This window comes from Mustela erminea, chromosome 7, assembly GCF_009829155.1.
Source record: "Mustela erminea isolate mMusErm1 chromosome 7, mMusErm1.Pri, whole genome shotgun sequence".
NCBI lineage: Eukaryota > Metazoa > Chordata > Mammalia > Carnivora > Mustelidae > Mustela > Mustela erminea.
The window spans coordinates 80,060,787-80,086,161 of NC_045620.1; the positions used below are offsets into that span (position 1 = coordinate 80,060,787).

The window sequence follows — 25,375 nt, forward strand, 5'->3', positions numbered from 1 at the left end:
GAGCTCTGTCCCCTCTGAAGGCTGCGGATACTAGAGCAGCTGAAGGCTGACCCCCACGTTCTTGAGAGAGGGTCCCCGGACACCCCGGCATAATTTCCTTCTCACTTCACGGTTGCGTCCCTGTCTGAAATGGCAGGTGACCTAAGTGGGAGCGGTGTGCAAATTGATTTGGAGGCGATCGATGGCTCGGGGCGCGGCCGGGGCTCGCTGCCGTGTCCCTGACCCTCTCCGAATCGATTCACACACCGTTCCTTCTCAGCGCACCTGCCACGTCGGATGGAGAAGGACGCGTGAAGTGAGAAGAAAATTACGTGTTGTTAGGCCTCCGCGGCCACCGCCGCTGCCACCGCGCCCTCTTCTCCCGGCCCCCCACCGCATTGCAGGCCGCCACCACTGGCCTGGGGGAGCCAGAGAGCCCTCTCCACGGGTGGAGACGCAGCCTGGAAGGCCGTGACGCGGAGGGGCCTCACACTGGCGCCACCACTTGGAAGCCTCGATCCAGGCGACCAAGAAGCTCACCCTCTTCCCCAACGCATGGCCTCTAAGACGTTTGCACGGAACTTTCCTCTCTTTCAAGATCATTGTAGACCAACTTGGAAACAGACTACTTCCTTGGTGGGCCCAGAGTCACTGGATACTCGAATTCCATTCATTTGAATCTATGCACTCACCCATTTCGACAAGCCTCAGTGGAACCCCCAGCCAGGGCCCAGCACCAACCAGAGATCAGGCCTGCATTATCGCCAGTGCAGGCTGCCAGCGAGGAAACAGAGTGTGCTCACAGGTGCACCCGAGGAGAGCCCAAAGCACCACAGAGAAAGAGAGCGAGTAATATAATGGGAAGATTCCTGTAGCTATTTAACACAGACCTCATCCACCCACGTCAGTCTGTCAGCCCCCTAATCGCTGGTTCCTGGCCTGCTAGGAGATGAGGAGCTCGCACCAGACTGTAAATAGACTGTGTCACTAAGCGGTTTTTTCATAGCAAGACTTTCTCAGTGAAGGAAGCAGTGCATTTTACATTCGGCTGCAAAGAGTTCCTGGATCTGCACTTTGGGTCAGGACCAATCTATCCCTTAGTCACAACAGGCACCCTGCCTCAGTCCCACAATAAGGTTAGGGGCAGGGGTAACCTAAAAATGCCCCCTGCCACAGATGTCCACATCCTAATTTTCAGAACCTGTAGGTTTTACACAGTAAAAGAAACTTTGTGGGTGTGATGACATTAAGGATTTTGAGACAAGGAAATTATCCCTGGTTATCTGGGTGGGCGCCAAATAATTGCAAAGCCCCTTAGAAGCGGGAGGCCAGAGGGGAAGAGTTGGAGAAGATGTGCTGATGGAAACAGAGTTCAGGGTTGGAGAGAGGTTTCAAGATGTTAATCTGCTGGCTTTGAAGATGGAAGAAGAGACCACAAGCAAAGGAATGTGGACAGCTCGGAGAAGCCGGGCAAAGCTGGCACAGCTTCTCCCTGATTGTCTCCAGGAGCGACCAGAACTGCCAACACCTTGACTTCAGCCCATTGAGATGGATTTTGGACTTCTGACAACCAGAATTGTAAGGTAAATAAACTTGTGTTGTTTAAGCTGCTTAATTTGTGGTAATTTGTTACAGCAGCAAGAAGAAACTAACACGGGGCCCGCAAAAAATGTGTACTTTTCAGAAGAAGAAAAAAATGAATTTCAGAAGAAGAAAAAAAAGAAAATATTTTAAAATATAATTCTATCACAGTCATCTTTATACCAATGTAGTTATAGATAGATTTTTTTTTTTTAAATGGAGGAAGGTGTCCCCAAAGGCAAAAGTGCCAGGGGCCCTAAAGTCACAAGCACTCTTGATTCGAGTAGCACTGATCACAAGGATTCCCACCCCCCACTTAGCAATTCTAGACCGATAAGACAGACAAGAACGTACAGTCTAAAGCAGAACTAAACAATCCACCAATCTTGAAACAGCCATTCTGGCTACTTATTATAAATCTGTCAAAAACCAATATTTCTAAATAGAATTTTAAAATGTGCTAAATTTATTCACCCAAACACATCCAAGTGATTTATTTATAATAAAGGAGGCTGGGTCTGCCTCTGTTTTTCTCATACAGTCTTCCATTGTGCAGAAGTGGGCTTCCCAAAAAATTAGTGGTGCTTCCACATGTATAATCGAGGATTCCTTTTGTTTGAAAGGCCCTGTTGGAGATTTCTGGATTACTTGGAAGCTAAATAAACTAAGAGGTTTTTTGGGTTTTTTGGTTTTTTTAAAATCTTTTAATCCTGTTTCTGCCTGTTCTTGAGCTACTGAAATCAAGATTCTCCCACAGGCAGAGAACCAAAGTGATTCCTTTCAGCAAACTCTTTGACTTACTGTCCAGGTTCTGACACATTCCTTTGCCAACAACAAATAAGTGAGAACACTTCCAATGAGCAATGGCACCTCTTCTCATTTGTAGACGGGAGCGTCAGCCTGAAAATAGTGGCCAAGTGTTTTGACGCAAAAAGCAAGAATTTCAGGCCAACTGCAGCCAAGTAGGCTATTCTTAGATGTGCATAGGAGGCTGAGAGGTCTCTGTGTGGGTTGTTGGGAAATGGTTAGGGATTTGTGACTTTTAAGTGGCTCTTGAAAATGTTTGGAGATGAACAAGCCCCTGCAGATCCTATTCGTCACAGATGCTCCAATTCCTCCTGACCTTCTGAGCCCTTCTTAAACATGCACTAGTTTCTGAGGTGTTCCCCAGTAATTCAGAGGTTCATGCAGATTGATCCTTCCCACTGCTGACCCCCTACGATTCCTTTATTCAATACTGTACTTATCCTTGGATCATGTCTTGGTCCATTGGGCTGCTAAAACAAAATACCACAGACTGGATAGCTAATAAACAACAGAAATCTACTCCTACCAGTTCTGGGGACTGAGGAGTCCAAAATCAAGGTGCCAGCATGGTCCCATGCTGCTGAAGGCCCTCTTCCTTGCTCGTGGCTTTTGCCTTCTTGCTGTGCCCTCACATGGAAGGGGGCTAAGGATCTTTCTGGAGACTTGCTTATAAGGCATCAGTTCCATTCATGAGGGCTCCACCTCGTGACTTAAGCATCCCCTAAAGGTCCTAATACCATCATCTTTGGGGGTTAGGATTTCACGGTATATGTTTGGGGTGGAGGGACACAAACATGCACACTATAGCAGATGACATCTTAAGTAACCCTTGAGTGCTATCTTCCCAGAGTCATACTGATAACATCTTCATCCGACTTCCATTTTCCAAGTGTGTGATGTGTGTGACCACACCCTCCTATCTTCCCCTGACCTCCATGCTACTTTACTTGCCTACCTTTCCTCACACCTCGCTGGCTTCTTTTCATTCTCCTTTGATGTTTCCTCCTTTTCTAATAAACCTGTAAATGTTAAAGTGCCTCAGTGCTCTGTCTTTTGTTCTTCTTATTCTCTGTCCTCCTTCTCTCCCTAGACAACCTTCTCCAGCTCCATGGCTTCATGAACCCTGGCTTCATGATGACTGCCAAATGTCTCCTTCCTGCCTGGACCTCTTCCCTGAGTTCCAGACTCATATTTCCAAACACTCACTCAACCACTCCATGTGGCTATGGTGGCAGCTTTGCAATGAGTCCTATTGACTAGACTGAGCTACATTTCCAAGGCTACCCTTTCTGTTATATTTCCAGATAGGCTGGGGTACAGGAGAGATTCTTGGAAGATTTTGGAGGGTGGAAGGAAAGCAACAACCCCAACAATCCCTAGTTCCCAGGGATTATTGCTGACCTACTGGCTCAGTTTTTGGCATGAAACAGCAGTGAGGCCTGCAACTGTTCTACCTTCCTCTGGGCCTTCCTTTGGCTTCTCTGGATCCTGAGTCAGGTGTCTGTTTAGCTCTGTGACAAAGGGCCCCAGCTTCTGCAGGATGCCTGCTCTAGAAGATACATATTCTAGTGCCTCTACTTCTCTGGTTAAACTCTGAGAGATACAGATGTCCAAAAGATGCCTCAGATATCATGTGGCCCAGGCAGAATTGTTCCATGACCTCTCCCCATAGTACTCTCCATCCTAGTCAACACAAGGGAAACCACAAAACAAATCATCAATTTGTCCTATTAGCTCTATCTCCAAATTACATTGCCCTCCTGACTGCTTCTCACCACACTCATTTCTACAACCCTAGTTCTACCCACTTCCATCTTTCATGTGGACAACCGTAACCATCTCTCAACTACACTTTCAGCTCCCCTCTCCCTCCATTCCATACTGTGTGTCCATCCTCCACACAGTAACCAGAGAATCTTCTTAGAGCTTAAATCACAGAGCTTCCTCCTCCCCATCATTTTAGACCCTCCCATAGCTTCCCATTGCAATAAAAATATAAATAGAAAATTCTGGAGGGTTATACATACTTTGGCCCCTGATGCTCTGTCCTTATGCTCACCCACTTATTGTCTGTCTTTAGATATGCACCACTCTCAGATGTGCCTCTACCAGCCCAAGGGTCTTGACACCTGCTCTTCCTCCTGCTTTGATTGCTCTTTTCTCAGATCCTCACATGGTTCCATCCTTCTTATTGTTCAGGTCTCAACTGGATGTCACCTTCACTGAGACATCCTTTCCAGCTCCACTCCCCAGTTATGCTCTACCACATTACCTTAGTTTGTCTTCCTCAAAGGACTTCTCTATATGTGAAGTTATCTTATTGTTGTATACTGTTTATGTGTTTCTGAAGTGCCCCTATCAGACTAAGCAGAGGGGAGTGATTAGTACATAAGCATAACCAGCCCCCAAATGTTGATACTTCAACCAAGTTGTTCATCATTCTACTCTACAAACGGTGTCTCTTTGGACAGATTGGGCAGATCTGTAGCTGTATCCTTTTTGTGATGAGAGAGAGGATGCAAGTTAGAGGGGTGGAGGGAGGTCATTGAATAATTCCAAAAAACATAATTTCTATAACATATATGCAGACTAATTCATATTATTAGTTCAGTGATGTGTATTTACAGTAACACAGGATGGGAGATGAGCTTTGTAATGGTAGCCCATCACATTCTTTGAGGTCCATGTCAGTCTTACCTACTAGAGTCTGTGTAGACTAGCTGCAGTTGAAATTCCCATTTCTTCATCACTTCCTTTGAAATTTATCTGAAGTGAGAAGGAATGGTTTGCCCATAGAGAAGTGTCCAAAGATGTGGCTGGTGCAAGAAGAAACTCAGCAGAAAGAATCTGAATCTACACTGGGTCTGCAAAGACCAATATTTCCTTTCTTTTCATTAGATTATAGAACATTAGAGCTCACAAGGAGCATAAATGATGATGTTATGGGCTGAATTGTGTGCCTCCAAAATTAATTTATAGTCCTAACCCCCAGTATTTCAGATTGTGACTTTATTTGTAGATAGGGTCATTGCAAATATAATTGGTTAAGTTGAGGTCACATGGAAATAGGGTATGCCCCCTAATCCAATTTGACTTGTGTGTGTGTGTGTGTGTGTGTGTGTGTGTGTTTAAAGATTTTATTTATTTATTTGACAGACAGAGATCACAAGTAGACAGAGAGGCAGGCAAGGTAGGGGGAGGTGGGGGGGGATCAGGCTCCCTGCTGAGCAGAGAGCCAATCCTAGGACCCTAGGATCATGACCTGAGCTGAAGGCAGAGGCCTAACCCACTGAGCCACCCAGGCGCCCCATGACTTGTGTTTTGATAAATGGGGAAATTTGGCCAGAGACAGGCACACATGAACGTGTAGTCAGAGATCAGCCAAGGAGTTTCAAAGGTAGCCAGCAAACCACCAGAAAGTAGAATAAAAATATGCGTGAGAATCTCTCAGAGCCCTCAAGAACCAGCTCTGCTCACACCTTGATCTTGGAATTCCAGCTGCCAAAACTGTGAAACAATAAATTTCTGTCATTTAAGCCCCCTGATTTGTGTCACTTTGCTCTGGGAGCCATAGCAAACAAATTTAGACAGCCTGGTTCATTTTTGAGCAATAGTTCTCAATGGGGGATTTCCGCCCCCCCACCCAGGGAGCATTTGGCAATGTCTGAAGACATTTCTTCTAGTTGTCACATCCAGAGGTGCTACTGGCATCCAGGGGATAGATGCCAGGAATGCTGTTAAACATCCTGCAATGCACAGAACAGTCTCCCCCAACAAAGAATTATCTGGCTCAAAATGTCAATATTGCCAAGTTTCAGAAACCCTCTTTTAAAGACACTTGAGGCCTCGAGAGTTCAAGTGATTCACAAGGTCACTAAGAACATTAGGGCAAGGGGCACCTGGGTGGTTCAGTCATTGGGCATCTGCCTTCAGCTCAGGTCATGATCTCATGATCCTGGGATCGAGCCCCTGGGCTCCCTACTCAGCGGGAGGCCTGCTTCTCCCTCTCCTACTCCCTCTGCTTGTGTTCCCTCTCTCACTGTGTCTCTCTCTGTCAAATAAATAAAAATCTTAAAGAAAAGAAAAGAAAAGAACATTAGGGCAAAACTGGAACCAGGGTGCAGGCTGTTGGCCCAGAGAATAAGCAAGAAGAGATTAGTCCTAGCAAGAACCCTGGGGAAACCATGTTCTAAAATATAGGCAGAGGAAAAGAAGCTGACAGGGCAGGCAAAGAGGGAGGGGGGCACTAGAGAGGAAAGAGGAGAAGCAAGAGTACTTGGAGTTCCTGGGCTTGGGGCCAGAGGTAGACTGCAGAGGACGCTAGAGCAGAAGCTCTTACAAGACATCAGTTGGGAAAGGAAGAGAGAAACACATGGATAGCTGTAGGGAGACTTTGGGTGGATAGGGGATTGGGAGTTTAAGATAGAAGGGACTGGAGCATTGAGAGGAACCCACAGAGGGTTGAGATTGAAGGTGCAGGGTAACATCAGGGGAGTGTTACTGAGAAGGGAACAGGGGACCGGGTCCAGAGCCCAGAGTGGAGGGATTAGCTTAGACACAAGGAGGAAGGCAGAAGAAATTAATGGAAAGTGGCTTTCAGAGGGAATAGGTTTTTCCATTCTATTCTGCCTTAATCTTATCTTATTATACTTTGAGGATAATATTTGCTAATAATTCATTAATGTGGAGGAGAACTCTGGGCCTTCTGGATGCGTTCAGGGATGTGTTCAAGGCTTCTGGTCTTCTCTGTTATTCCCTGTAAAGCTACTGCTACTTCCTCCCAAGCACGCAGATCTATCTGCCTCACGAAGTTTCCAAAGCCTGGTCCTACAAAAACTGATGGAGGCAGAAACAAAAACAGTGGGAATGACCCAAATTCCATAGGAAGGGGTTCAGTAACATAGGGATAACTGGCTGGCCTGGCTTCATGGCCTTGCGACCCATATGGTCACACAACACCCTGTGCTCAGAAGGAGTCCTGTGCTTGGGGCTTACAGCTCTGTGGTCACAGTCTTAAAACTGTCAATCTCATCTTTGGCTTTATATTTTGTAAGTGAAGTCTGATGGGACAATGGAGAAGGCACCAAGGGCTTGGAGCCTTGGCTCAAATGCTGGCCTGCCTCCTACTGCCTCCCCAGGAGGGGCTCTTGGCCCCTCCCTCTTCACCCCACCCAAAAAGCGTTGCCCTGCCCAGAGGGAGTGAGTGAGAGGGCATGGGCACAAGTGGGGCTGGGGAGCGGGGTACAAACCCTTAGCCACCAGTGAGGGTCTTCACTCTCCCTGAAACTATCCCCATACAGAAGGGTGTGCAACGTTAACTAGCAATAGAAAACACCTCCATGGATCAAGAGAGAGGGAAGAAGAAAGGAAATGGCTTTTTTCATGGTTTTTCAGCAAGGGACCCCTCGTTTTCATTTGGCAGCAGGCCCACAGATCATGCAGCTGTCCCTAATGACTGGAACAAAAGAAGCTGAGAGAACCTAGAAGCAGAGTTTCCCAGAGTTTTCAATCACTCTTTCCCTTACTAATAGTTACCAAGCACCTAAAAGACTCTGGGGATACACGACTAAAGAGACAGTTTCCCCAACAACAGTTGGGGAAGTCAGTGAACCTTGAGACTGGAGAGGGCTGGGCCCGCACGTGTGAAGAGAGGCCACTGCAGTGCAGGGTGGCGAATATCATGAGAAGTCTGCCCAGGGACGGTGGGAGCCCTGGGAGGGGCCTTCACCTGCTTTGGGAAGAGAGAGGAGGCTTCTCAGAGAACACCCTCTCTGAGTAGTGCCCTGAGTGAGAATTATTCAGAGGAAGAAAAAGGAGCTGCTATCCCAAGGACTCAGGGAATACATGGGCAGTTTGGAAGATGCCAGTTGTTCCAAAAAGCTGGATGACAGGGAGAAGAGAGCTCAGAGAAGTCAGCAGCACCAAATGAGGGGCCTTATTCTCCATGCTGAGGACTTCTGGCTTTATCTGGAGACTGTGGGAGCCACTGAAGGACTTTAAGCTAGGCTGCCCTACCCAGATTTGTGCCTTAGAATGATGGTACAGCCCGGTATGCAGAATGGCTTTAGGAACCCAGACTGGAGCCAGGAAAAACACTGAGATTTTGGTCTCTATCCAGATCCAGGCAAGAGGCGATGAGAGCCTTAACCAAGGTGGTGGCAATAGGAATGGAGAGAATGAGCCTCCTGATTGTGTGACCTTGAGAGATATTTAGAAGGTGGAATAGAAATGGAAAGGCATCATGATGGATTCACTGGGGTGAGGGGTAAGGTATCGGTTGGGGCCAATAGGATGTTGTTGCAAACATTGTTCATAAAGAAAATCAATTCACAGGATAAGTATATAGGCAATTTTTTGAGATGGTCCCCAGTGATCACCTCCTGGCACTAATGCCCTTATGTAATACCCCTGTCTTGACTGTGGGCTAGACGTAGTGACTTGTTTGTAATGAATAGAATATGGCAATAGAAATGGGATGTCACTTCCAAGATTAGGTTATAAAAGACCACGTGACTCCTGTCTTGGTATCATTCGCTCTCTCTCTCTTACCTTTCCACTCACTCACTCACTCTGAGGGAAGTCACTGCCATATTGTAAACTTCCCTATGGAGAGCCCACATGGGGAGAGAGAGTAGCAGCTGAATCCTGCCAACAACCATTTGAGTGGGCTTGCAAGTGGATCCGCCCCAAGTAAGCCTTAAGATGACTATTGCCCCAGCCAATACCTTGCAGTCTTGTGAGAGACCCAAGCCACACCCAGGTTCCGGATCCATGGATATTGTGAGATATGCTTTGTTGTGATTTGGTACACAGTAATAACCAACCAAAGCAATAAGCAAGATAGGATAATATTCACAAAGAAAAAGAAAAAAAATTTCAAGCACACTTGAAGAACTTCTGGAGCACTAATTTACAAATATACCTTTGCTAATTATGAGTTATATTTATGTATTCATTTGACAGATTCCCTAAGGACCTCTACTAGGTTAAATTCTTATTTGTGTATATTCTCTCTCTTTTTTTAATAACACTTTTCAGACCACATGACAACTTATCTCTGTATTAAAGATCTGTATGAAGCTATAAGAACTTTGAAGACGGAAATCTTCTTCCATTCCACTTAGTATCCCTAACACTTAGCATGGCATATAGAGTTATTAGTGGCTAAGTGTGCTAGCTGAAAGAGATTCCAGTTGTTGAATATTTTCAAGATTTCTATAATCACACTTTTGTTTGATTCAAACATTCCATCTTTAATCTAGTTCTATTCCCAAGAGGAATCCTGATGTAAATTGAATCCTGGTAAACTGAGACTAGCAGAGGCAGAAAGATTAAGAAAATTTTTTACTTCCTCCAGTGCTATTATTTGAGATTTGTTAAAAGTAGGAGAGTATAATTTCCTTTTTATTTATCCAGACGTGGATTTTGAGGGAACTTGGAATTGTAAGGTGTACAAATATCTTTCTTCTAGTTGCTAGAAATTCCACAGATTTGTGAATTAATTTATTTAGCAAATGACTTTGCTCTGCCATTTCCTATGGGAGCTTAGACCAATCCCTTCACATCTTTACACTGAACGTCTTCATTTGTAAAATAGGAGGAGAGGTGGCCAGATTGTATGGTCTCTAATTTCTACTTCATGTTTCAAGTACTCTAAGTTCTATAAAATGTACTGAGAAATTGTGCTCATTTAGGTACGGGACAGACCTGGGTTTGAATCTCAGTTCTGCCTCCCAAGGACCATGAGTGAGTAACTCATTTTGGCTCTGCGAGCTTTGTTCATTTTCCCTAAATATAAAAGGGGGGTTGTTGGTAAGAATTAGAAATAAAACATGTAATGTATCTGCTTAAAAAAAGAAAAGGTAGCAATGACCAGTGTGTCATTCCCCATGTATGGGAAAATACAAATGAAAAATATAGAACATTGTATCAGCTTTCTAGAAATTTCTAGTCTGGTGGGGGATAGTCTTTTAAAATACCTTTGGCCTTTGCTCAGGTAACTATTATCTAATCTGTATTAACCACAAACATTTTTCAGGTAACTATTATCTAATCTGTATTAACCACAAACATTTTTCATTAGCATGAAATTTTCCCCAAACTTTGGAGATTCAACCTGCACGCTCTGTCTTAACACTGAATTTCCTAGCCTCAATACCTGCAGAAAGCAGGGGTTTCTCTTTTCATTTGGCTTACATCCACTGCCCTGTAATTTGATTCTTCCTCTTCATTCCTGGACCCTGTCCTTTCTTCTCAAACAAGAGGGACTGCTTTGGTTTTGACCAAGCCCTTCATCTTCCTGAATTCCTCAGCTACATCGTTTCTAACGCTTCCCTTTTCCAACATAAATAGTCCTTGCTTGCTCATTGTCCCACCCTGCCTCACCTCTGGCTCCAATTAGAGCAATATTTATTTTTCCCTTTTAAGAATCTCTCTAGCCTCTACTCTTCAGAAATGAGGCAACCCAGCTCGTGTTAAAAGCCCTTTATTATGGTCACAGAAAATCTGCTCTGACAAGATCTACCTCGACAAGATTGTGTTCCTGGAGATCCTTCTCTCGTTTTATCTGTCATCTCACTTTCTAGGTCACATCATTTCCTAGCATCTAAAGTGTTGTCTGTTTATATATATTTTAAAGAAACGGAGGGGTGGAATGTAGAGTGAGTGTCTTGTGTGCTGGAGTGAGGAAGAGCCTCTTCTAATACCAACGCAAGGCACTCTGCCATCTCCTGGAGAAGGAAGAGAACAAACACACACATAACCTCTTTTGGTTTGGATTTGATGGGGATTTTAGTTAAGACAGCCAATAGCACCCCAAAGCCCAAGTGTAGACTTGGGATGGTAAAACTAGGACTCGGGTCAAACCCTCAGGGAAGTAATATGAATACCTGCTGGAATCTTCCAAAAGCACAGACACTTCAAGGGACTTGGGGCCATAAGAACTCTGGGATGATCCTACGGGTACCACCCCCTAAGAAAACAGTCAACAGTAAATCAGCTTGCATCGGGTTGGCCTGATATCATCATACTAATGTCTTGTTCTTCAATTCAGTCTGTCACCTCCCTTATACTAATACTGATATCTGTTTGAGTGTTTAGTAGCTTCCTGCTGTGCACTAAGCATGTGACAAGTACTATTACAAGTACTCTTCACAGCTGCACTCAAAGGCAGGTTCTAGTATTACCATCCCCATGTATAATGAGGAAACTGAGGCCCCGTGGGCTTAAATAACTTACCTAAACATTCAAAGTGAGTAAAGAGCAGTCAGGATATGAACTTGGGCAGTGTACAGGCTCTTTGCTCAGCTCAGTTAGTGTTATGGACTGAATTTGCATCCCCTCACCATGAAGATATGTTGTAATCTACTCTCAGTCTCTCAGAGTCTTTAAGGATAGAATCTTTGCATAGGTGACCAAATTAGAGTTAGGTCACTGGGGTAATCCAATATGACTGGTGTCCTTACAAAAAGGGGAAATTTGGACACAGCGGCAGACATGCATAGAGAGAAGATAATACAAAGAGACACAGGGAAGAAAATGGCCATTTATAAGCCAAGAACAGAGGCCTGGAACAGATTCTTCCTCACAGCCCTCAGAAGGAACCAACTCTGTCAACACCTTAATTTCAGACTTCTGGCCCCCAGAACTGTGAGACAATACATTTCTGTTGTCAAAGCCTTCTAATCTGTGGTACTTTGTCTGGAAGCCCTAGTAAAATAACAGAGTCACTATTCCTCATTGGAAAGCAAAGACACTCTAAAATTCATTTAACAAAAACTCTTGGTTTCTCTTTCAATGTGGTCATTTATCTGCCTGGGGTTCATTCAAATACTCTTAAATCTTAGGTCTGCAGGGTCTGGACTAACAGAGGCTAAAGTATTCTTAGGCAAGGGTGAGTAGTATGCACCCAGATTCTGTGCAGCAGCAGCAGGGCCCAGAGTAAGCTCGGGACTCCACTGAGTTTGGGTGCAAGGCTGCCAGTGTTTCCAGAACACTCTCACCGGCAGGGGCAAGTCCCCCTGGTTTGCATAAAGAAGAGAGCTCCGTGTAATTTTAGAGTGAGCACCTTGAGGATTACTCAAGAAGGGCCTCCTCCTGGCCACCAGTCTTGTGCCTGGGTCTTCAAGAGAGGGGGCTGTGGGTGAACAGTGGGAAAGTAAACTTACACAGAGCATCTAAGTAGCATACTGCTTACAGATAAATCCCCTATTAATCAAACATGTTGACTATAGCTGACTGGGGTTTCCACCAGAGTGTGTGTTCCATCAGTTGTGGATTCAGGGCCAGATTCTTAGAGGAGTTAATTGAGCCTTAGCATCTTAACAAAGCAGTATCTGATCTCCTCTGATTAAACAGTGTTGGTCAACTCGACACTTGTTCTTTCTCTGCTCTTCCTTCTCTCCTTCCTCCCTTCCTTTCTTACTTGTCTATCTGATCAGGGTATGTCCTTTGCATATTTCCATTCCAATATGCATGTATTCATAAGAAGGTGTTTTAGGTTCCAAGGGTTGCCATAACAAATTACCAAAAATTTGCTGGTGAAAACAATGGAAATGTATTCTCTTGTTGTTCTGGAGACCAGGTATCCTAAATCAAGGCGTCAGCATGGAAGGTTCCCTCTTGGGGGCTCAGAGGGAGATTGTGTTCAGTGTCTCTCTCCTAGCTACAGGTCGTTACCAGCAGTCCCACGCCGGCTCTCCTTGGTTAGAGGCAGCATAACTGCTAGTTCTGCCTCCATTGTCACATGGCATTTCCGGGTGTGTCTCTGTGCCCAGATTTCCTCCTCCTTATAAGGGCACAAGTCATGTTGGATTTAGGGCCCAAACTAACCCGATGTGACCTCAACTTAACTTGATTACATCTGTAAAGATTCTATTTACAAATAAAGTCATATTTACACTTTCCAGGCAGACTTGAACTAACTTTTGGGGGACACTATTCAACCCTGGGCAGAGGACAATTACCATCAAACATGTAGTCAGTCCCCTTTCTCCCTTCCATGGGCCCCTTCTAGAAGCCTCTCAGATGAAAACCAGCGTCATGGACAGGACAGCAAGGCTAGCTGGCTTCCGGAGTATCTTGCCTCTACCCCTCAGAATCAGCTTCTATTTGGGGATAGGACCTGAGTTGAAAGTTCAAGTCCCCAAACAATAATGAAATGTGAATTCTGCTGAAGAAGGAATTCCACCATGTTGTCACCCTAGGATATCACAAAATTTTCAGGGGGAAGTTGTGCCTGCCATGGTGTAGATGAGCCACTTAGATGCTCCTGCAGACCACCTGCTTTCTGTTTGCTTGGGGTCTGACTGCCAAGTCAGCTCACAGACCCTGGATGTTATTTATTTTGCTCTCTTTGGCAACACTGAATCATATGATAGGAATCTAGAGGAGAATGACTGGGTGAATTTGTGGCGTTTATTTTTAAGACTGGTGGAGTCCAACAAATATCCAGTATTGTCTGCTTTCTTTTTTGTTCTTTTTCTCTTTTAAAGAAAATATAAATTTACAGTTGTTAACATGGAAAGCTGTCTAAAAGCTATTATGTTGGAAAAAAATAAAAGTAGGTGGCAAAGAGTACATTTAACTTGATCCCCATTGTGTGAAAAATAAATATGGGAATACATTTAGAAGTAATAAAATAACAATAATAATAACAACAAATATTGAACAGTTTACTCTGTGCTACCCTATTACAAACACGTTATATATTTTAATCCACCCACAGCCCCATGGAGGTCCTATTTTTATCCTACTTTACCACCTTCAATAGAGTTGACTAATCTCCTACAGATTAAGTATGACAATATTGATATTCACAAATTAGAGAGAAAGGAAAGAGTTTTGCTTAAATATTTAAAAATAGAAATTAGGGGTGCCTGGGCGGCTCAGTCGTTAAGCGTCTGACTTTGGCTCGGGTCGTGGTCGCAGGGTCCTGGGACAAGCCCCACATCAGGCTCCCTGCTCTGCTGGGAAGTCTGCTTCTCCCTCTTCCACGCCCCCTGCTTGTATTCCCTCTCTCGCAGTGTCTCTCTATCAAATAAATAAATAAAAATCTTAAAAAAAAATAAAAATAGAAATTAAATCCTGTGACTCTATAGAAAATCATAAATATAAATTTCACATACTCTCCTACATGTTTTTAGTCTTACTGTACTTTGGGGTCTTAGAGCTGTGGCCATATTTGATTCTTCCCCATGTATAAACGACTTTACTTGGGAAAGTACATGGTTTTTGAACTCATATTCCCATCCTTTGATCCATTCAGTTGTTGGCCATTCTCTCATCAGATTAAAAAAAAACAACCTCGTTGGGGGAAAGGGGTTAAGAGCTGCTCAGAGTTTCGTGGGGAACAGCCAATTCCTTCATTTCCAAGATCTGCTGTGTACTTCCTGCTTCTCTCACTGGGGGCAAATAAAAAACAGGAGATTTAAGAGACAAATTATCCCTGAGAAAGCCCCCTAGAACAGAGTAAAAATAATTGAAAAATGATAACAAGTGGCTGAAATGTTTGGAGAGATAAATGTGATTTATCATATAGCACATAAGCACAGACGTGAAATTGTAGCTGCAGACTTCCCTTAACATCTGGGTGACCTTCGGAGCATCCATAAAACTTCCACCACACGCAAACACCCATGCTTTTCTGGTGGGAGATGAACCCTGATTTGTGTTCTACTTCCTCAGATGCACCTTTTAATTTTTCCTGTTTTGTATTGAAATCCATCTGGAGAGGCATTTCTTAAGAACTTGAGCAAAAGCTGAAAACAAAAGTGGTTCTGAATCCATACACTGCGAAGTCAAGTCTATCTATGTTTTTGAGTCTTCATGTATGGAGATGTGAAAGATTGCTTTATGTAAGACATGTTTTCTTCTCAATAAACTTGCTGAAGAAAGAGGAGAGGAAAGAACATATGCTTATTGGTTCATTGTTATCAGTGAGTTAGTTTTAAGTTTCTGTCGCACTATTTTCTCTTCTTATAGCTGATTTTCTCACCATTCTGCGACAGAATATGAGACAAGCACCGCCATGAAAGAGATAAAAGTTTCCAAGAACAGCCTAGCGCTCTTTGGTATGGAAATGGGGGGTTTATGCTTCTTTGAGTTTTTTTTTTTTTTTTTTTAAGTTTAGCAGCCAAGAATTCAAGAGTTAAGGCTGATAAAACTGCATTAAGATTATCTCACCTGCCCAAGTGTGGGAGAAAACATGAGTCCAGAATAAATTGCTTTTCTCAAAATAGAAAGACTTTCCTGGTTTTATTTGGCCTGGGAACAAAGCTGAAAGGTAGGTGGGGCTTCCCTTCCAACATCTGCTTCTTGGATTGCTGGAAGCTCAGAAACTGGGAATCCCCCAAGCACCTTTATGGATGAGGTGAGGATTTAAGTTCCCCACAAAGAGCAGGGGGCAGGAGATGGGGCACAGGCAGCACCGGGCCAGCTCCTGCATCCTGCCTGAAGCTCAGATTCATGTAACATCAAAAATACTGATTCAAGACCTGGCACCTCTCTTGAACAGAATGGGGCCCCAATCAATATTGCTGAATCACAATCTAACAGATATAGCTGTAAGTGTTTTAAAGACACCATACTTTCCACAAACAAAAATGTTTTTCAGTTAAACCAGCGCCAATCCCAACAAGTGTGCTAAGGGTGCACGTTATATACGGTATTTGGTAACCGTGTCACTGTTGCCGTCCCCATTGTGGCCTGTCATGCAGGCCTGTTCTGTGACATACACGTCCCTAACACATAGTGTCTATCACACTGGCATGCAGGATCACCAAACCCACCTGCAGCTAGAACTCCTCGGGTGGTTCTTTCCAAATCAACATCTCTAAATTCCCTCACTGTGCAGGTGAACCGATTTCTCAACATCTTTTAGCGTACATCTTCCAAACCCACCATCTTTCCAAACCAGTCCTGTTAACCAGAAATCAATTCTGAAACATTGTTTGTTTAAAATTTTAATTTACAATTTAACTGCACATACCATGGGATCATAGACCAAAAGCCCAAATGGAAAATAATAGTTTTTAAAAACAGCTCTGGGTAAGAATGACCTTGTGAAAATGTATTTTGCACATGTTCCATTGGTGAATTTTTGCTGTTCTTTTTTTTTTTTTTTTTTAAATGGGAAGCCATCATTTTAGGGGATAATACAGTAACCTTAGTTAATTCATATGCTGCTGTTCAATCGGAGTCTGAAAGCTGAAGGCCACAAGGTTGTGCTGTAATGGAAAAAAGCTTTTTAACTAAAAGCCAGGAGACCTGGGTTCTAATATCAGCTGTATGCTGCCTTGCTGTGAGACAGTGGACAAGTCGCTTAACCTGCCTGTGTGTCTCAGTTCCTTCATCTCTAAAATGGGGATAATGGCCCTGTCCTCGCACTCCTGGGGTTCTTGTAAAGACAAAAAGCGGTGATGGAATTAGAAGCTCCTCATGAATGAGGAACACTGTACATTTGCCATGTGCTTGCCATTGTACTGTTTTATCCATGCTGCCATCAGACCCCAGGCAGCCTGGCTTTGCTTCAGGGCAAAGGAAGCTTCTCAGTACAGGGCTGGTGAGCCTAGGCATTGAGTCTGACCTGCCTGAAGCTTGAATTCTGGCTTCCCTATTTCTAAGCTGAGTGACCTTGGGCAAACTACATAACCTGTCTAACTCTCAGCAGCTGCATCTGTGAAATGGCATAACGATCTCTATCTCTTTGGGCTGTTGGGAGGCCTACATGTGACATGGAAATGAAATACACCCAGTGACGGCTTAGGAATAGCATCATCATACTTTTGGTGGCTAGGCATCTAAAAAAAAATTTTTTTTTAAAGTAGGCTCCATGTCCAGTGTGGAGCCCAGTGCAGGGCTTGAACACACAACCCTGAGATCAAGACCCGAGCTGAGATCAAGAGCAGACATTTAAATTTAACTGACTGAGCCACCAGGCACCCCAGGACAACAGGCAAAGGTGATTTTGTAAGCATGCAGTTCACTGGAATGGATGCCCTAAATCTTAGACTGAACAAGTCTATTCTGAACGTGGACTATGTGGAGCTGCCCAAATAGTTATTAATGACTCTGGGCTTAAAACACGAATATAGAAATTTTGAAAACAGAGTCTTTAAAATTCTTGGCACTTGCCTTAAAATTCTGACAGCAGCAACGTTTATGTAGTAGAGTATATATTCAGATTCTTAATAACAACATATATACTTATTTTATATATACATATCTATTTGTAGCATATACTTCATATGCTAGTAATACATACTAATAATATATTGACATACTTATTTTTAGTAAGATATATATATTCATATTCAATAAACATTGACTGTAATTCAGTGCTTCTACTGTTTCCTGCATGCATTTAGTTCTCAGGTTCCCATTTAGATCCTCAAACTAGTCTTCTCCATCAAGTTCCAGAGCAACAGTTCCAACTCTGTGCTAGAAAACAGTTGTCAAAAATTCATGCAGCAAATATATATTGAGGGCCTACTGTGTGCCATTCAAGCACACAGGGAGCTTGCATTGAGGTAGGAGATACAGGAGAATAAGTGGATGACTAGGGTGTGAGCAGAGCCACCCTGCCTTGGTAGGGGGTAGGACAAAGCCTTCCAGAGAAAGTGAGGTATAAGCCGACATAGGTGGTGAAGTCAATAATCAGGTGTGGGGGGGGGTGGTTTAGAAGAACATTCAAACAGAAGGAACAGCCCGTGTAGTGACCTTAAGGCAAGAAAAAACTTACTGAAGTGACTGGAGAAGCAGTTCTTTAGTGTGGAACAAGATGATCAGATTTCACACTGTAGAAAATCTCTCTGGGAACTATGTATATTTGAAAAAGGCAAAGACTGGAAATAAGCAGACCAGGTAGGAGGCAGTGAGGTAATCTAGCCAAGAGATGATGGATGGTGCTTGTTGAGAGCCAGAGAGTGCAATGGAGAGGGAGAGAAGCCGGTGGATTTAGAATAAAAGAGTGAGAGCCAACAAGGAAGTAAAAACAAATTAGATGTGGCCTTAAGCAGTTAGGACTGGAAATAGAGATTTGAAAATCACCATAGGAATCATGAAAATAAGTAAGACCACCCAGAGAGAGTATAGAATGAGAGGAAAAAAGGGTCAAGAATGGAATTCAGATAAATGTCAAAGTTTAGCTGATGACCGAGGAAATGGAGCAAAGGTGCAACTAGAGAAGTAGAGAGAAACCAGAAAAGGGTCATTTTCTAGAAGCCAATGCAAGAGAGTTCTTCAAGGAAGGAAAAACATTAGTGTCAAAAACCCAAGAATAAAGGGGCGCCTGGGTGGCTCAGTCAGTTAAGCATCTGCCTCTTGATTTCAGTTCAAGTCATGATCTCAGGGTTATGAGATTGAGGCCCTCACCAGGCTCCATGCTCAGTGCAGAGACTGCTTGAGATTCTCTATTTCCCTCTGTCCTTCCCCCCCGCTCATTCTCTCTAAATAAATAAAGTCTTAAAAAAAACAAAACCAAGAATAGGCAATGGGGAATTTACTTGAACACCAATGTTCAAAGTAGCATTAGTCAGAATAGCCAAAAGGTAGAAATAACCCAAGATCCCATCAAAGGAGAGATGGAAGAACAAAATACAACGGAATATTATTCAACCTTTAAAAGGAAGGAGAAACTCTAAATAAACATGGATGTTTAAGGACATTATGTTAAGTAAAATAAGCTAATCCCAAAAGGACAAAAACTGTATGATTCCACTGACATGACATAGCTAGAGTAGCCAAATTCATAAAGACAGAAAATAGAACTGTAGTTGCCAGGGGCTAGGGAGAAAAAGGAGGGGAGAGTTATTGTTGAGTAGATACAGAGTTTCAGTTTTACAAAATGAAAAGAATTCTGGAGAAGATGGTGATGCACAGCAATGTGACATGCTGAAGCATACATTTTTTTTTTATTAAATATTTTATTTATTTATTTGACAGACAGAGATGAGAGAGCAGAGAGAGAGAGGAGGAAGCAGGCTCCCTGCAGAGCAGAGAGCCCGATGTGGGGCTTGATCCCGAAGGCAGAGGCTTTAACCCACTGAGCCACCCAGGCGACCCCTAAAGCATACATTTAAAAATGGCTACAATGATGGGGATCCTGGCTGGTTCAGTTGGTGGAGCATCGGACTCTTGATCTTGGGGTTGTGAGTTCAAGCCCCACATTGGGTGTAGAGATTGCTTTAAAATAATAATAATAATAATAAATATATTTTTAAAAATGACTAAGATGGTAAACTTTGTTTTGTGTATTTCACAATAAAAAAGATACATAAGCAATAACTGAAAAAAATGAATCGTAGAGATAGTTACACAATTCTGTGAATATACTAATTGGACATTTTAAATGAATATATTGTATGGTATATAAATAATATCTCAATCAATCTGTTAAAAAGAAAAACCCAAGTGTAGTCAAGTAAGAAGAGAAGTGATCAATGTTCATATGACAGTGGGAATAATTGATCATTTAAGGTTCCAAGGGGGTTCAGTTGCATGGGGCAGGAGGGAAAGGGAGAGAGCAGGGTCAGGTGCAGGCCAGTTTGTTGCCAAGATGACAAGAAGCTGAAGGAATGCTGATTTGATGATTTCAAGGATTCTTGGCAAAGTTGGAGGCTGAGAATGAGGAGGAAAATGGTGGAACAGGAGGAAATCTGAGGAAGGTGGAGAAGGCCTGAAATAGCTCCTCAGAGAATGAGAGAGAAAACTGATGGGCAAAGGCCTTGTTAAGGTTAAAAGTATGCATTTGTAGTGCTTCCAATATGGGAAGCCCTCACAATCCATTTGCTGGGGAATCAGACTCTCTGATTTCTCTCCTCAAATGCCTTCTTCCTGAGACTTTCTTACTTTCTTTTCTCCACCCTCCACACAAAGACATATTCCTCTGAGGAACATCCATCATCTTGCTCTGGGCTGTTCCATGTTTGCTGCCATCACCGTATTTGAGGCCCTTGTCTGAACTACCACATTAAACCCAGCAAACTCCACTAAGAGTCTCGCAGAAGCACAATTCCAATCATTTCATCTCTTCACAACTGGCTACCAAAGGCTGTATGATGTCCTCAACCCAGTGACCAGGTTTTCTATGATAGGCCACCAACCATATTTGACAGGCTCGGCTCCTCACTCTCCCTCAGCACACCCTAATTCAGAGTCACATTGACTATTTGCTGTTCCTAGGTTTCTGCCCATGGTATTCACACTCTCTAGACCAAAATGCTCTCTCCACTCTCCTCTACATGGTAAAATCTTATCCACCATTCAAGATCAATTTCTTTTCAAAACTTTAATGATTCTCTGAACTGGTTCTATCCCAGGACTGGAGTTAGCCTTTCTTTTCCATGGTTCTTTGCTAATATTTCTCTCATTCCACCAATTCCCATCCTTTATGTGAACTAATTAGGAACATAGACAGTGCCTTATATGGAGTAAGTGCTGAATAAGCATTCGGTATATTGAGTTACAATAAATTAATGAAGTGAAGAGAAGCCATGTCTGAATAGGACTTCAAGGAGTCCTTTTAACCAATCTGGCAGAAACAGATGAGCCTATGAGCTCTATTTTCCCCAAAACAGATCTTTTTAATGCATTTGCTACATTTTTTATTGTGGAAAAACATATATATAATATAAAATTTATCATTTTAACCATTTGCAAGTATACAATTCAGTGCCATTAAATATATTCAAAATACCATGTACCCATCACCACTGTCTACACCCAAACCTTTTTCATCATCCCCAGCATAAACTCTAGATACATTGAACAATAATTCCCCTTCCCCCAACCTCCACCCTGTGTAACTTTTATGGTACTTTCTGTCTCTATGAACTTGCTTGTTCTCATTACCTCATATAAATACACAATTTGTTCTTCTGTGTCTGGCTTATTTCACTAAGCATAATGTTTTCGAGGTCCATCTATGCTGTAGCATGTGTCAAAATTTCATTCCTTTATCTGACTGAAGAGTATTCCATCACGTGTAATATACCACATTTTGTATATCTGTTTATCTGTTGATATTCGCCATCTTCTGGCTCTTGTGAATAATGTTGCTATTAACACTGGTGTGCAAGTATCTCTCTGAGTCCCTGCTTTCAGTCCTTTTGAATATATATCTAGGAGCGGAATTTCTGGGTTATATGTAGTTCTATGTTTAACTTTTTGAGGATCTGCCAAATTGCTTTCCATAGCGGCTGCACCATTTTACATTCTCAACAGCAGTGCACAAGGTTTCAATTTCTCTACATCCTCACCAACACTTGTTGTTTTTTTAAAAAAAAATTATAGCTGCCCTAGAAGGTGTGAAATAGGATCTCTCTGTGGTTTTGATTTGCATTCCTCTAATGATGTTGAACATCTTTTCATGTGCTTATTGGGCATTTGTAAATCTTCTTTGGAGAAATGTCTACTTAAGTTCTATTTTTGAATTAGGTCATTTTCTTTTTGTTGTTGTTTGGTTGTTGTTGCAAGTGTCTTTTTGGGGCACCTGGCTGACTCAGTCAAAAGAACATGTGACTCTTGATTTCAGGGTCGTGAGTTTGAGCCCCATGTTAGGTGTAGAGATTACTAAAAAAAAAAAAATAAATAATAATAAGTAAGCTTAAAAAAAAAAGTGCGTTCTTTTTTAAAAAGGTGTCTCAGAAACATACAACATAGAAATGATTCAAGTTACCTCATGCTTGGTGAGAACCAGCAATCTAGTATGGAAAATTTCCATTTACTATCGAGCTTCCAAATAAACATATCATTTTCCTCTGTATTGTTTTTTTTTATTCAAGTGTTGGAATTTTCTTAGATCCCGAGAATTCCTTCATTGGGATACTTGGATCAGGCCTTCCAGGCAGCAGCCTAGAATACCAATCTGTGTATGCCATTTCAACATCACAGAATAATCTGGAAATATGATGTTGGTTAACTCAGATTTCACCCAGGACTCAATGTAGCTTGCAGAAATATAAATTAGTCCCTATTATAGGGTAAATTATATCCCCCCCAAAATTTATATGAAGTCCTAATTTATTTGGAGATAGGATCTTTAAAGAAATGATCAGGTTAAAACAAAGTCTCTAGGGTGAGCAATATCCATTATGGCTAGTGTTCTCATAAAAAAGGGAAATCTGAATACAGATATGCCCAAAGGAAGAACACCACATGAAGGTGAAACCAGAGATTGAGAAAATGCTTCCACAAGCCAAGGAAGGCCGAAGATTGCTGGCAAACTACCAGTAGCTAGGAAGCCAGGAGAGAAACATGGAACAGATTCACCCTCAAAGCCTCAAGAGGAACCAACACTGCTGACACCTTGACCTTTATTTCATTCTCCACAATCGTGAGACAATACATTTCTGTTGTTTAAGCTGCCCAGTGTGTAACGCTTTGTCAAGGCCACCCTAGCAAACCAATCCCTGCATCAATAGACAATTGTCTGGAAAGGAAATTTTAGAAGAAATCCCTGGTAGCATGTGGGAGTTGTCTGGTAAGGATGAATTGGACAGTTCCAGATCTTGATTATAGAGGTGGTTACACAAATCTACAAGTGGAATAAAATTGCATAGAACTACACACACACACACACTCAAATGAGTGTAGGTTTTTTAAATGGTGAAAATTGAATAAGGTCTGTAGTCTAGTTAACAGAAATATACTAATGTTCATTTTCTGGTTTTGATATTATACCATAGCTGCACAAGATATCCCCTTTGGGGGAAGGTGGGGGAAGGGTACATAGGACATCTCGTGTTTTTACAAATTTTTGTGCATCTGTCATTATTTCAAAATAAAATATTTTGAACAGAAATATTTGGAACGACATTTCTCACCAATGTTGTTCTCTTGAGTATCTTTGCGCCGCATCCATATAAGCTGCACACTGACAGAGATACCCCCCAAGGTCAGTCAGCTGATGGTCACATTCAGGGAAATTCTAAAATTACATAATAGCACACAATAGCACAGTGCTATGATCAGGAGCAAGCGATATATTTTATCTAAAATTTAAATACTTTAAGACTTCTCCAGAGAGTGGTCAAGTTCAGAAAATCACTAAAAACAAAAACAGAAAAGAGGACAAGAACAGAAAGGTTAAAAAACATTATATTGGATTTCTTTTAGAGCAGTGCTCCTGCTTCAGCCAGTAGAACTGAATTAGTAAGAAAATTGGCCTGTGACTACAGTTTTTATTTCTGGAAAATCAGTGTCTTCCACATCCTATTAAATTCAAGGTAAGCAATTTTTTAAAAATATTATTTTAAAGGGAAGTCAAATTATTGGCATGCCTGGGGTGATTTCATGACCCTAAACCCAGCTCTGAGGTACTTAGAGGCTTTTAAAAACAACATGTCTTTAATAAAACAAGTTGAATGTGGGTGCAGAGGCATGTGAGGGTCAGATTGTCGAGAGATCCTGATTCTTCTTGGTTCTGTCATCCCAGGGCTCTCTCTCACCTCCCCCTTTGCTTGCTTGCTTTCTCCTCTTTCCACCCCTCTATTTTCCTATTCATTGTGTCATGAAGGGATGCTTACAAAGGGTCAATTCCACCCAGCATGGTTCTAGTGGAGATACAAATCACCATCAGCAGCAACTACGAGAAGTAGAGAAAAATTATAGGATGCTTTTCTCAAAGGGAGTTTCAGAAATAGAATATGTCACAACCATCCCGAAGATTGAGACTTGATCAACACTTGAAGGGAATGAAGCCACAACTCCTGGGGCTGTGTCTTTGGTCAAAGGTAGCCATTATCCTGGGACGATTAACTCTAGTGTCTTCACTGCAAACAGGTTCTTCTCCATTTGTCAGATGGAAAAATGAAATTCTTCCATTTTCAAAGAAGGCAGTTACTCAGAATACTTTTACTCAACAAAATGATTTTTTCTTCACCTCCTGAGTGTGAAGGTTGCACTGGCTGCCTCCTGGGGTAGATAGTTCAATGAGGAGAAATCTCTCATCTACACTCTTGTTGCTTTTGCACTTGGCATTCTATCTCTTGGGGGCCTTTAATGGAGACATGTTCATTGTGACTTCAGTGCAGATGGATTTATTTTTTCCCTTTGCTGAATAAATTTATCATGAATGGTCTTTGCAAAAATATAATGGTGGTTCTCCCTGCACTTTTTACAAAGTTACATACCATCTTGTCTATGAGAAGTTTGAAAGCAATAGTTAAATATAGATATTCCATGAAGGCACAATTGTAATAATAACCAGAGCTTTGGCAAACATGCACCAAAGTATATCAACTCGATTCCTGCCTTTACTCCCTTTATCTCTGTCTTTAGCCTGATGACATATGTTATATCTCACCCATGTCCCTGTCAGTTTACTAACATAGACGTACTGCCTACGACACCAACATTCTTTTTATTTTGGCACAGTGTGCTTTCTGTAGCCAGTGGACTTACTCATTTTGCCTCAATTCTAGTACTGACCTTGCTGCTAACCAGCTGTGTGACATTAGCCAAATCAATTAATATCTCTGGGCCTTCATTCAACAAATACTTATTGAGTAGCTACCTTGTATGAAGCATCATGACAGCAGGCTAAGAGGAGGCCCCTACCCTAAAGAAGCTTCAAATTTAGTAGGAGAAAAATAAAGAATGGGAGGGGGAAATGAAGAGAGAGAAGAAAGACAGACCAAAAAAACCAAACCAAGCCAAAACAAAACTGGTGTCAAGTGAAGCTTTGAAAGAGAGACTGGATTTAGCTTATCTTTTTGTACCAATACCACCAAAAGGAAGACACTAAGTAAACTGCTGTCCCATGTCCCAGGCCAGCTCCTGGTTCCCATTTCTAGAGAACTGCCTTACCTACTGGAAAAGATTTAAGCATCAGAGTCTGCTGACACAGGAAAAGGAGGCAGAAGGAAAGGCTGGCTATACTCAGAGAACTTCAGGAGGTAAGGGAAGAAAAGTCACACATATCAAATCAATGATGTATTGTTTTTCAATTTTTATGTGTATTATGAATATTGTTCATGAGTATTATTTTAAGTATTTTTTTTAAAATCCT

At 42.3% G+C, this 25,375-nt stretch overlaps 1 long non-coding RNA gene across 2 annotated transcripts in view; it reads left to right on the forward strand.

The window, feature by feature from the left end:
• Positions 1–272: 272 nt before the first annotated feature.
• Positions 273–25,375, forward strand: part of LOC116595621 — a 42,065-nt gene continuing 16,962 nt past the window's right edge. For both annotated transcript variants that reach the window (XR_004287776.1, XR_004287777.1), the window contains exons 1-4: positions 273–1,562; positions 15,349–15,437; positions 23,482–23,591; positions 25,136–25,262. This is a non-coding gene — a long non-coding RNA (uncharacterized LOC116595621). The remainder of the gene's footprint in view (positions 1,563–15,348; positions 15,438–23,481; positions 23,592–25,135; positions 25,263–25,375) is intronic.